Raw genomic sequence first — 12420 nt, forward strand, 5'->3', positions numbered from 1 at the left:
GGTGGCTTACTTGACCTCTGAGATTCTGGGTCTCCATGTACAGGTATGGCCTCAGGTAGGGAAGGGGGCTTTTGAGGTTCTGGATACTAGCTTGGCCTCTGGGGTTCCAGGTACCTCTGGTAGATCAGGGGCCTTTTTCCATACTTGTGTGCTCGGATATGGAGCCAAGGGAAGGGGGTGCTATTGGGAATAGCTGATTGGATTCTAAGAAGCCTTGAATGACTGCAGGGAGTGTCTTACCTGGGGTTCTGGGTATAAGCATGGCCTCTGCTAGAGTAGGGAGCAGCTGCTGGAGTTGTAGGCAGGCATCATGAGGTACATTTTAATAGTTTCCAGGGTTTGGGCATGAAACAGTGTTCCAGTAAACATATTTGTGTATATTATTAAAAAATAAATATTGCTAAGTATTTCTGGGAACCCTAAAGACATTTTGGGAAAATAGCAGTTGAAGAATTCCATATAAATTCTCCACTTAAGATGTTTAAATACTTTCAATTTAATATATAGGACACTTAGGTAAACTGTTTTCCTGACTATACAAATTTCAGCACGTACTTAAGGAATGTCCACTTAGAGCATACTAACATTCTGTAGCCATAAGTTTTCCTGAGTCCCACCCGGTCCTATAGCTGCTCAGACCTAAGTAAACACACAGAGGCTTATATTAATTACAAACTGGATGGCTTATGGTTCAAGCTTTTTGCTAGCTTGCTCTTATATCTTAAATTAACCCATTTTTATTAATCTATGTTTTGCCATGTGTTCTGTGGCTTTACTGGTTTATTGGCATGTTTTTCCTTGGGTGGCAGGCTGGCATCTCTCTCTGCCTTCCTCCTGTCTCTTTTCTTGGATTTCTCACCTGCCTCTAAGCTGCCTTGCCATAGGCCAAAAGAACTTTATTTGCTAGCCAATTTGAGGAACACATATTCACAGCATACAGAAAGACATCCCACAGCACTTCCCCTTTTCTATCTAATCAAAAAGAAGATTTTAACTTTAACATAGTAAAATTACATATAATAGAACAGTTATCAAGCAGGAATTATTGTTATAATATCTAGTATATTTGTATTTGGCAAAATTAAAGAAAATATTTTATCTTATATTTGTGAGTCTAAATTTTCATATCTAATTTATCTTTTATCATATCCAAGAAAAATTATAATTATAACTATCTAGTCTTCAAATACATAAAAAACCCCAGAAGGATATAATATTACCTATGTAAACAAGAAGTACTTTGCAATCAACTTCCAAAAGTGTAGAATTTCAGAGATAGCTGGCTGTCTGGACAGTCATCCAAAGTTCCCCTGCAATGCTAGGGCATCCATCTTCACCCTATAGGGCTAGAGTCTCTCAGTCACTTCTCCCTGTGTTCTGCAGAATCTCTGGCAGTCTCCTCTAGGAAGCAGGAACCTGAAGAACCATTTTGCCTTGCAAAGTTCAGTGGTCAACTTCCTATGGATCCTGCATATCCAGTTTGTATAACATATCATCAGCAGTCAAGGCAAAAGCAGTTTTATTTTGCACAAATGGCTATTTTTGCCAAGAAGAAGATAAACTCCATATAGAGTGTCTTCAATTCCTATCTTTCTCTTTGAACTAAATTGGTGCTGTCAGAAGCAGACGTGTCTCACTGTCCAGATAGTCTAAGTTTTTAAAACATTTAAAATACCACATTCTGTATGTCTCTGAAGTGTTTGAAGATTACCTACCTGATTAAATTATATCTATGTATACCTAGAAAACTTAACTAACATGACTGTAAGTTTAACTATCATAGAAGACTAATTATTAATCTGTATTTCTTAATTATCCATTACAAATTAAATGAGTCACATAAACATAATACCTTAAATGAGAGTAAAAATACATATACAGTATAACAAAAATAACTTTAAATTTGTAGTAAACTAAAATCTACAGTAATGTAAAACATTTTAAACAAGTTGCTGCTCTTTAAAAGTAGGTTCAATAATCTACCCTTTTATCCTATCATATCTGTATTATCCCCTTTTCTTTTTTTAGAAAGAGATTGTATTTATCATCAACCTCTTTAAATAAAAATAAACATTTATAAACAATATTTTAGGAATTTGAATATAACTTCTTATACTACTTCTTGCTGGATTGGGGTGTTGGCATACTTATGGGGATCCTGAGAAAATTAAGAATTATGGTCAAGTCCTGACTGGAATATTCTTTGAGGCTGCATTGTATGAGCCAGTTGCCTTGAAGCTGTTCTGGATGTTGGGTCATCTGGGCCATGGTGTCATCAGAGACCTGTCAGGGGTTTTTGGCATACCAAACCATATTACTCTGGAAGCAATCCACAGGTTCTCATCTTTTGTGGAAACAAAAGCAAAACCTCCTTTCCAAAGCAATTTATCCTTAGACACAAACTTTGAAGTCAAGATATCTTTAAAATATACATATTGGTTTAACTTGGTAGCCTTTACAATCAAATGTTTTTCTGCAGTTAAAGATCCCAAAGAAAAAACAATCCAGATTCTCTGTGTAATATCCATTATTACATGGTTTATTTTTTATATTACTTTTACTGTTTCTTTAAAGACTTTATTTTTTAAACTATTTCGTCATATAACTGTATATATTGCTTTTTTTCTTCCTTCCAAGCCTATGGACATTTTTACACACATTGTAAACTATTTAGAGGTTTATTCCACCTGAATCTGTCTTACTGTGATTCTATTGCTTTACACTACAGTGTGGCCAGGATAGAAGCAGCAGCCTTGTCGGCTGACTCCTCCCACCTCAGCTTCCCAACATGGCAAAGGTAATTCACAGCTAGCTCTGGAAGCCATGCTCTCTATTGACTCTGGGAGGCAGTGGGTCCATGCCTCCATCCAGCAGTATGTAGCCCAGAAACCTCTACTTTTTTCAGTTTAGCAAAATCTAAATCCACCATGCAGTGCAATGTGCTGCTTGAAGACACCACTATGTACTGCAGTGGGAATCTGCCATGCTTCTTAACTTATAGCGGCTGGCAGCCAGCTCCATCTCAAAGATAGCTCTTGGGAGACAAGTGTCTATTCTGCTACTGGCATGAGACTGTGAGACTAGGAAGCCTAGTGTGGCTCCATTTCTGTGTATTGAGAATTTTTAAGCCTTCTTAGGGAATGGGTTACTCTGTGATTGGATTCCACCAGAATTCAAGCACAGGGAGCCACAGGATAGGCTTGGGGACACAAGGTCATGATATCAACACTCGCCCAGGTGCAGTGTAAATCAGCCACAGAGCTCTGCAATTGCCTTATATGGAATTATTTATGAACTGGCGATTCGGGGCCAGCGCCATCTCTGAATGGCGGTTGGCGGCTCCTAACATCTCCCCCTTCTTTATTAATAGAATGCCAGCACTGTACTAGATCATCCAATCAGGTCCCCACCTCATGATGTGTGAACCGATCGAGGATGGTAGAACAGCAAATTCAAAACCATACCTTCCCATGTGCAATGGGCCGATGCCCCAGGGGTACAAAGGCTATGCTTAGACAAATCTCTCACACACCCTCCCGAGTGCAATGGACTACTTAGTCCTAGGGGTGCAAGGGCTGTGTAAAGAGGGTTAGGCATTCTTAAGGGCTGCTAGCCATATGGCGGGAGAGGAGCCATTCTCCAAGGCAGCTAGAGCTTGAGTCATATAGACCTTGTCCCTCTGAGCACGTGCTCGTATACGGCAGATCAACCACAGGCACAACACGCTCCCTCCCAAACAGCAGGCTAAAAGCAATCCCATTCCCGCCCACTCCTTCAGGAAGCTAATAGAAGACTGCAGCCAAGACAGCATCTCATCCACGGTGGCCAGGTGCACGCGAGTAGAATTAACCAGGATGATCTCTTGTCGCAGTATGCTGGTTAGGTTATCAAATTCAGCTGTCCAAGTTCCTGTTAAATGAGCACTCAATTGTTTAGAATAGTTAGCAGCTCTGCTAAAATTCTCATATTGGACCGTCGTCAAGCAGAGGCCACTCATAGGGACTATGCAGGCTGCTGTGACAACTTGTTGCAATATATCTACTTGTTCTTGAAGTAGATCAACTCGCTGATTGATTAGGACTATGCCACGGTGCAGCTATCCATTAATAGCTGTCTGAGTGCTGAGGGCTTGAGCTGTATTCCCTGTCAGCTTATTTAAAGCTTTTGCTGTAGGGACAGAGGTGGCAAGAGATGCTGCAGCAACACCAGCGGCAGTGGCAGAAAGGGCAATAGCAGTTACAATGGCCGCTGTAATACCAAAATCTCTTTTATGTCTACTTAGCAGCATCGGCAATTCTCCTTCTTGTACCTTAACAGGCATGGGCACATAAGTGGATATCATCACCACAACCATGGCATCATGCAATGAAGCATTCCAACATTGGGTTAACAAACATGTTTGATTACTGCAATTTAAAATACTCTGTGTATAATTAAAAACCACCAAAAGAAACGGGGGCCACACACAAACTGGTGTGGATTTGAATTCCATGGGCTTATTGCAATTTACTGTAACATTTTGTTCAAATGTCTCCCCAGAATGAAAAAAATAGCTACAATTTTTAAAGGCACCACCTAATACAAATCCCAAAGCATTAAGCTGACTACAGGTTCCTATCTCATTACACAGAACCCAAGAATCAAAGGGATTAGATTTGGTAGCCATTAAAGGGCTATTAAAGGAAAAATTAAAACTAGTAAAGGTTTTACAAAAGGGTGAAGTTTTCAAGGATAAGGAAAATGTCTTATTCACATTAACCTAATTAGGAGTTAAACTACCCTGACAGCCTGTCCACTTTGGGTGCCAATCAGTTGAGCCTACACATCGTGGTAGAACTGAGGGCTGTCTACAGGGAGCAGAGCCGTTACCTTTACTAACTGCTCTTGGGGTTAATCCAGTGAGGATAATAGCTTTTCCGATTTCTCTCCCCTGGGTAATATTAGGGGGTCCAAACCATCCCAGCGTCTGCTTGATAAGAACAACACAAGGATTGGTTGAAGCATGATCAGTTTGAACCGTGAAGCAGAGCGTATTTACAAGGCTAGCTGTGGTAAAATTATTAATCACCTTACTCTTATCCACAGGCACAGATGGCCATCCTAATATTTCATTAGAGTTAAAGAAAAAAGGGAACACCCCTGATTGCGATGTAAGTGGCATTGGATAAGGCCAGGCTTTCATCAGGGCCCACAATATTTGTTCAGACTTTACTGGTCCGAGGCAGTTGGTCAACATTATCCATAACAGGCACCCAGTAGCCTGATTCGAATCTGACTCCATGTTGTCCTCAGGGGCATCATCAACGGGTCGAGTCAGGCGTACTGGAACCCAGATTGGATCTTCTTGATTCTGTGGGAAAACACATACAGCTCCCCTGGATCTTGATATTACGGGATCCGGTCCATACCATTTGTTATCAAGTACATTTTTCCACATCACTCTCCTTTCCTGATAAGGAGGTGCCATAATGTGTCTATCAGCTGCTGAATCACCAGCATCATTCAAAATCAGAAAATTAAGAGTAAAGAGTGCAAGAGATATTCTCTCTCTGGGAGAAGCATACTCTGCTATCCCTCTTTTTTGTTTTTGAAGTAGTTCTTTGATACTTCTGTTGGCTCTTTCAACAACACCTTGACCTTGAGGATTATAAGGCAGGCCTAATGTGTGTGCCACTTGGAGTTGTGCACAAAAGGTACGGAATCCGCAAGATGTATATGCAGGACCGTTGTCTGTTTTTAGATGCTGAGGCTTTCCCCAAGCTGCCCATGCTTCCAGGCAGTGGGTCTGGACATGAACCACCTTTTCCCCAGCTAAGGGTGTGGCATGAATGACTCCAGAATAGGTATCAACTGATACATGAAGGTATTTCAATTTTCCAAATTCAGGAATATGAGTAACATCCATCTGCCATAATACATTAGGTTTAAGTCCTTTTGGATTCACACCCACATGTGGTGGATGGAGAAAAGTTACACAGGAAGAACAAGATTTTACAATATCTCTTGCCAAATGTCTGGGAATTGAGAATTTCTGTCTCAATGTATTTGCTGACACGTGGTACAATTTGTGAAACTCCTTAGCAGACTGTACAGGATCTGTCACCACAAGGACCAAGGATCGAGTAGCATGGTCAACTAGATCATTAGCCTGGGACATAGGTCCCGGGAGCAAGGTATGAGCTCGAATGTGCCCAACGAAAAATGGATGCTCCCTATTCAGCATACAAGTTTGTATCTGATGTAGGATATTAGACACCGTGCTAGTATGTTTAATAGATGCTGCTACCTCAAGGGAAGCGACTGCATTCACTACATTCTGTGAGTCTGAGAACAAATTAAACGGTTCTGAAAATCTTTTGAAGACTTCCAAAACAGTCTGGCACTCGGGGATTTGTGGGGTATCAGGTTGGAAATCTAAAACAACAGGTTCTTGTCCTTGAACAACAAAGGCACCTTTACCAGTCTTAGAACCATCAGTAAATATGGTTAATGCAGAAATTATTGGTACTTTGGAAGTAATCTTTGGAAAATAGACCACATTTTTGTCAACAAAAGTAAGCAACTCATGTTTTGGCAAATGATTATCAATAACATTAGGAAAGGCACAAATAAGTATTGCCCAATCATCTACTGTACCAGCCAAACTTCCACTTGATCTTTTGTATAGGGAATAACCAATTTGTTAGGCATTTTGGAGAAGTGTGTCAAGCTATATTTGAAGCCTGTCAATGCTTGAATAGCAACCAAGGTGGGATAATGTTGGATGGTCTTTGCACCCAATGAGTTTCCATGTAACCACCATAAAGGACCTTCTTGCCATAACACACCTGTTGGATAATTTTTTGTCTGTAATATACACAGAATCAAAGGCTGTGCCGGATCAAACCTACACAACTGGGCTTTCATCATGGCTTTTTCAACCTTCTCCAGAGCTGTCTTAGCTGCAGGAGTTATTTCCCTAGGAGAATTTACATCTGGATTGCCTTCTAAAATTGCATATAATGGCAATAATTCTGCTCGAGGAATATGCAGATACCCTCGAACCCAATTAATATCTCCTAGCAACTGTTGAAAATCATTAAGTGTCTTTAAGTGACTAGTTCGAATAGAAACCTTTTGTGGTAAAATTATTAAGGGGTGGATAACTGCCCCCAGAAACTTTATCACCGTTGACTGTTGGATTTTATCTGGAGCAACAAACAATCCCTTCCTTTTTAATGCTTGAATGGTTGCTTGGAATGCTTTCTCAAGAGTCTGTTGTGAGGAAGTGGTTAGCAATATATCATCCATATAGTGAATGATCCTTAGCATAGGAAATTGTTTTCTAATAGGCTGCAAAGCTAAATCAACATATCACTGACACATAGTGGGACTATTAGCCATTCCTTGTGGAAGAACCCTCCATTGATAACGTTCATCAGGTTGCTCATGATTGACAGATGGTAAAGTAAATGCAAATCTCTCTCTATCATTGGGATATAATGGAATAGAGAAGAAACAATCCTTGATGTCCAACACCATAATGGGCCATGCCCGGGGTAGGGCCGACAGTAGAGGTAGTCCTCTCTGTATAGCTCCCATAACTTGCATTTGATTATTTACTGCTCTTAAATCATGTAGCAACCTCCACTTTCCTGATTTTTTCTTAATAACAAATATAGGTGTATTCCATGGGGATATAGAGGGCTCTACATGTCCTAATTGCAATTGTTCTTGTACTAATTCTTTAGCTGCATTTAATTTTTCTTGTGATAAGGGCCACTGAGGAACCCACACTGCCTTTTTCATCAGCCATGGTATTAAGATTGCATCCTCAGTGGCCCCTAGGAAAAACCCAGTCCCTTCCTATCTGTCTTAATTGTGGGCTCCATAGGGACATGCCTACCTTGTAAATGTTTTCCTAAACCCTTAGAGGGAACATACCCCTGAATCTTCATAATATTTTTGCTTGCTTCTGAATAGTCATTAGTTAATCTTAATTGTAGCTGTTGTTGAATATCTCTGCCCCATAAATTAACGGGGATGTCTATTACAAAAGGCTGAACAGTTCCTTGTTGATCTTCCGTTCTCCAGATCAACTCTTTTGCACTAATGGAGGGAGTATGAGCATAACCTAATCCTTGCAACGTTTGAGTGGAGCTTTGCAAAGGCCAATGCTTAGGCCAGGCACCGGACTGGATAATACTCCAGTCCGCACCTGTATCTAATAGACCTGAAAATACCTTTCCTTCTATCTCTAATCTCAACATGGGTCTCTGATCTAAATCCAAGGACAAACATGCCAAATCTACTCCTGTGGAACCAAGTCCACCGTCTTTCCTCACTTTGTCCTTGGCCTGAAATTGCTCATGCATGGAAGGCAAGATAAGCAATTGAGCAATCCTATCCCCTGGAGCTATAGATATAATACCATGGGGGGAATGACACAGCACTTTAATCACTCCTATGTAATCCGAGTCTATGACCCCAGGAAATACAAACAACCCTCTCATGGTGGATGAAGACTGTCCCAATACTATTCCAACAGTTCCCTTTTCTAGTGGTCTGGTCATGTCAGTTTCAATTGCTTGTACTCCCATTTTCTGAGTTAATACCAGTCCGGTGGTGGCACGGAGGTCCAGCCCTGCGGAGCCTGGGGTTGCTCTCCTTGCTGAGGAGGGGGCCTCATGCTGGGACCCTGTATTGCTCCAAAAACTTTTGGGCCCTGGGGACGTGGGCCCAGCACCCCGTTTTTTTGACTCTTGGTCATTAGACTGAGGGATGGGTTGACCATTAATGTCCTTGACTGACCTACACTCATTTGCCCAATGTTTCCCCTTTTTACACTTAGGACACAGGCCAGGCTGCCTCACTGTGGTATTTTGAGCCTCGGACAGGCATTCCTTTGCTTTAGGGCATTGTCTCTTAAAGTGTCCCTTCTGGCCACAACTAAAACATCCTTCATTTTTTCTCGATAGTGCAGCTCATGTGGCTGTGAGGACTGCCGCCGCTAGGCCAGCATTACTTAGCGGTCCTCCAATCTCCCGACAGGCCTTTAACCAAGCTTCCAATCCCTTTCCTTTCCACGGGGTAATAGCTCTTCTGTATTCTTTTGTGCTTTGCTCATACACTAATTGTTGAACCAGAGGCATAGCTGTTTCTACATCCCCAAATATCTTTCCTGCTGCCTCCAACATTCTAGCTACAAAATCTGAAAAAGGTTCATTGGGTCCTTAAATGATCTTAGTTAAGTTCCCTGAGACCTCTCCTTTATTTGGTAATGACTTCCAAGCCTTAGAATAAATGTCATTTATTTGTTGATAAACTTCAATAGGATATGCCGTCTGATTCACAGTCCATTGTCCTTGGCCTAGTAACATGTCAGCTGTCCACTGTGGTCGATTATTCTGAAGATTAATTCTAGCTTGTGTCTGAGCTTTATCTGTGTCTATAGATTTAAAATCCAAGTACTGTCCTGTAGACAGACATGCTCTAGCTATTTCAAACCAGTATGTTGGAGTCATAGCCTGTGTGGTGAGCCTAGTCAACAGGGTTAAAGTATAACTAGCTGTTACTCCATAGGCTCGAGCAGCCTCCACCAGATCCTTTAGCTGTTTATAAGGCACAGGGTCATGATACCTATTGTTTGTTTGTGGGTCTTCAAAAACTGGGAACGCGGACGCTAGCCACGCCCAGGTGTCCCTCTAAATCTTCCTCCTTATCAGGGTCTAACTCATCATCAGAAAAATCAAGGTTTGCAAACTCTTCTAATACTGGATATAAAGGGTTCCCTTTCTTTTCTAAATTTTCTTCCTTCTCTGGTTTGTTTTCTTTATCCTTGTCTTTAATTTTTTCTTTTCTCTTTTTAGGCCTACTTAGGTTCTCTCCTTTAGAGTCTGATTCTGACAGACTGTCCTGGTGTTTGCTCTGTGCCTTTCATCCTTCCCTAATAATTTCCACATAGTGTCCTTCCTTAAGACATGCACGTACCAGCCTCCATAAAGGCATGGTACCTCTGCCCAATTTGTCCTCTTGCCTAGCATTGTCCAGATCTTTGCCTAACCGCTCCCAACATCCTAGATTAAGATCCCCAGACACAGCGAACCATGGGGCATTCTTATCAATGTCCTTAACTATGGCATGGATTGTGACTGATGATATATCAAGACCTCGCTGCTTCAGCAAAGCCTGAATTGGAGTATGTACATCACAAGTTCCTGGACCCGTTCCTTGACTGTTTCCCATGCTGTACGCTTATGTACATGTGTCCTACTTACTGGGCTTTTGACTCTGCCTACTGCGAAAAGGAGAAACCCGACAAAGACACTCCTTGCCGGGCTCGTGGCAGCACAGAAAAAAACAGCAAGAGAAAACAGCAATCACCATAAGAAAGAACACTAAAGCAAACACAAGTGGATCAATCCCAGCAATCAGCATATCTGAGAGAACTTACCAATGTCGCCGCTCCACGTGTTGAGTTCTGAATCCTCTTTTGACCCCTCACCTGGTGTCCGAGTATCCCGGGTTTTGGCACCAGCTGCGGCGAGCTCCTCGACCAGCGAGGAAGAACGACCACCACTTGAGGATTCTTCTCAGATCACACTTTATTGGAGCACCTCTTGATTAAGGGAGAGCAGGAGGTGAGGGGCCCTGAGAACAAAAGAGCAGCTGTTTATATGGGAAACCAAGGGAACGGGTTACTCTGTGATTGGATTCCGCCAGAATTCAAGCACAGGGAGCCACGGGATAGGCTTGGGGACACAAGGTCATGATATCAACACTCGCCCAGGTGCAGTGTAAATCAGCCACAGAGCTCTGCAATTGCCTTATATGGAATTATTTATGAACTGGCGATTCGGGGCCAGCGCCATCTCTGAATGGCAGTTGGCAGCTCCTAACATCATGGCAGTGGCTGACAGCTTCTCTCTTCCCCCAGCCTTCCACCTCCCAGAATTCTCTTCTCTCTTTTCCCTCCTATACTTCCTGACTGGCCACTGGCCAAACAGCATTTTATTTATACAGAGCAATATCCACAGCACTTCCCCTTTTCTTTTTTTAAAAGGAAGGTTTTAACTTTTACATAGTAAAATTACATATAACAAAACAATTATCAAGCAAGAATTACAGTTACAATATTAAAGAAGATATCCAATCTATCTTATATTTGTGAGTCTAAGCCTTTATATCTAACTTATCTTTTATCATAACTGAGAAAATTATAACTATCTAGTCTTCAACCACATCAAAGACCTCAGAAAGATATAATATTACCTGAGAACTGGGAGAAGGATGCAAGCAACTTTTGGGAGTCTTGCAAGGTAGACAGAGACAGCTGGCAGCCTGGACAGTCACCTAATGTTCCTTTGTAAAGTTGGGGCATTTGTCTTCAGCCCATAGGACTAGGATCTCTTGGTCACTTTTTTCAGTGTCCTATAGAACGTCTGGCAATTTCCTCTGTGAAGCATGAACCTGAAGGACCATTTTGTCAAGCAAAGTTCAGTGGTCACCTTTCTATGGGTCCTGCATGTCTAGTAGATCAAGCAGTCCAGGCAAGAACAGTTTCTTGCCCAAATGGCTATTTTTGCCAAGGTGAAGATAAACTCCATATGAAGTGTCTTCAATGCCCATCCTCCTCTCTGAAGTAAATCGGTGCTGCCAGGAGCAGACATGTCTCACTGTCCAGAAAGTCTAAATTTTAAAAATATTTTAAATGTCATATTCTGTAGACCTTTGAAGTGTTTGAAGATTACTTGTCTATCTGAAATATATCTATGTATACCTAGAAAAATTAACTAACATGGCTACAAGTATGATTGTCATAGATGATTAATTATTAATCTATTTTTAATTATCCATTACAATTTTAAATGAGCTGTACAACCATAATACCTTAAACAAGAGTAGAAATATACTCACAGTATAACAAAATTAACTTTAAGTTTATATCAATAGACTAAAATATATACCAATGTAAAACATTTTAAACAAGTTGTTGCTCTTTAAAAGTAAGTTCATTAATCTCCCCCTTTAGCCTATTATATCTATATCATATCCCCTTTTCTTCTTTAAAAAAGGGATTGCATTTATAATCAACCTGATTTAAATAAAAATATTGGTTTTTCTCTGTCCCACACCAGAGGGCTCTTCTGATTTGGGACACAAGAATCTCTTAACCTTTTCTTTTAGCAATATGTCTGGGTTTAGAGAAGGAGTGAGCCAATTCCATCTCCAAAGCCAGCTTGATAATTTTGGGAATGTGAGCGTAGTTTCTCTTACTACTTCCTGCTGGAGGGGGGCGCTGTATCTTATGGGGACATAAAGAAAATTTTAGGATTATGGAGTAGTCTGTGAGGGTAAACCTCTGAGCCAGTTGCCTTGAAACCATTCTGGATGTTGGATCATCTGGGCCATGGTGTCATCTGAGACCTTTCAGGTGGTCTT

This window comes from Onychomys torridus, chromosome X (assembly GCF_903995425.1).
Source record: "Onychomys torridus chromosome X, mOncTor1.1, whole genome shotgun sequence".
Taxonomy (NCBI): Eukaryota; Metazoa; Chordata; class Mammalia; order Rodentia; family Cricetidae; genus Onychomys; species Onychomys torridus.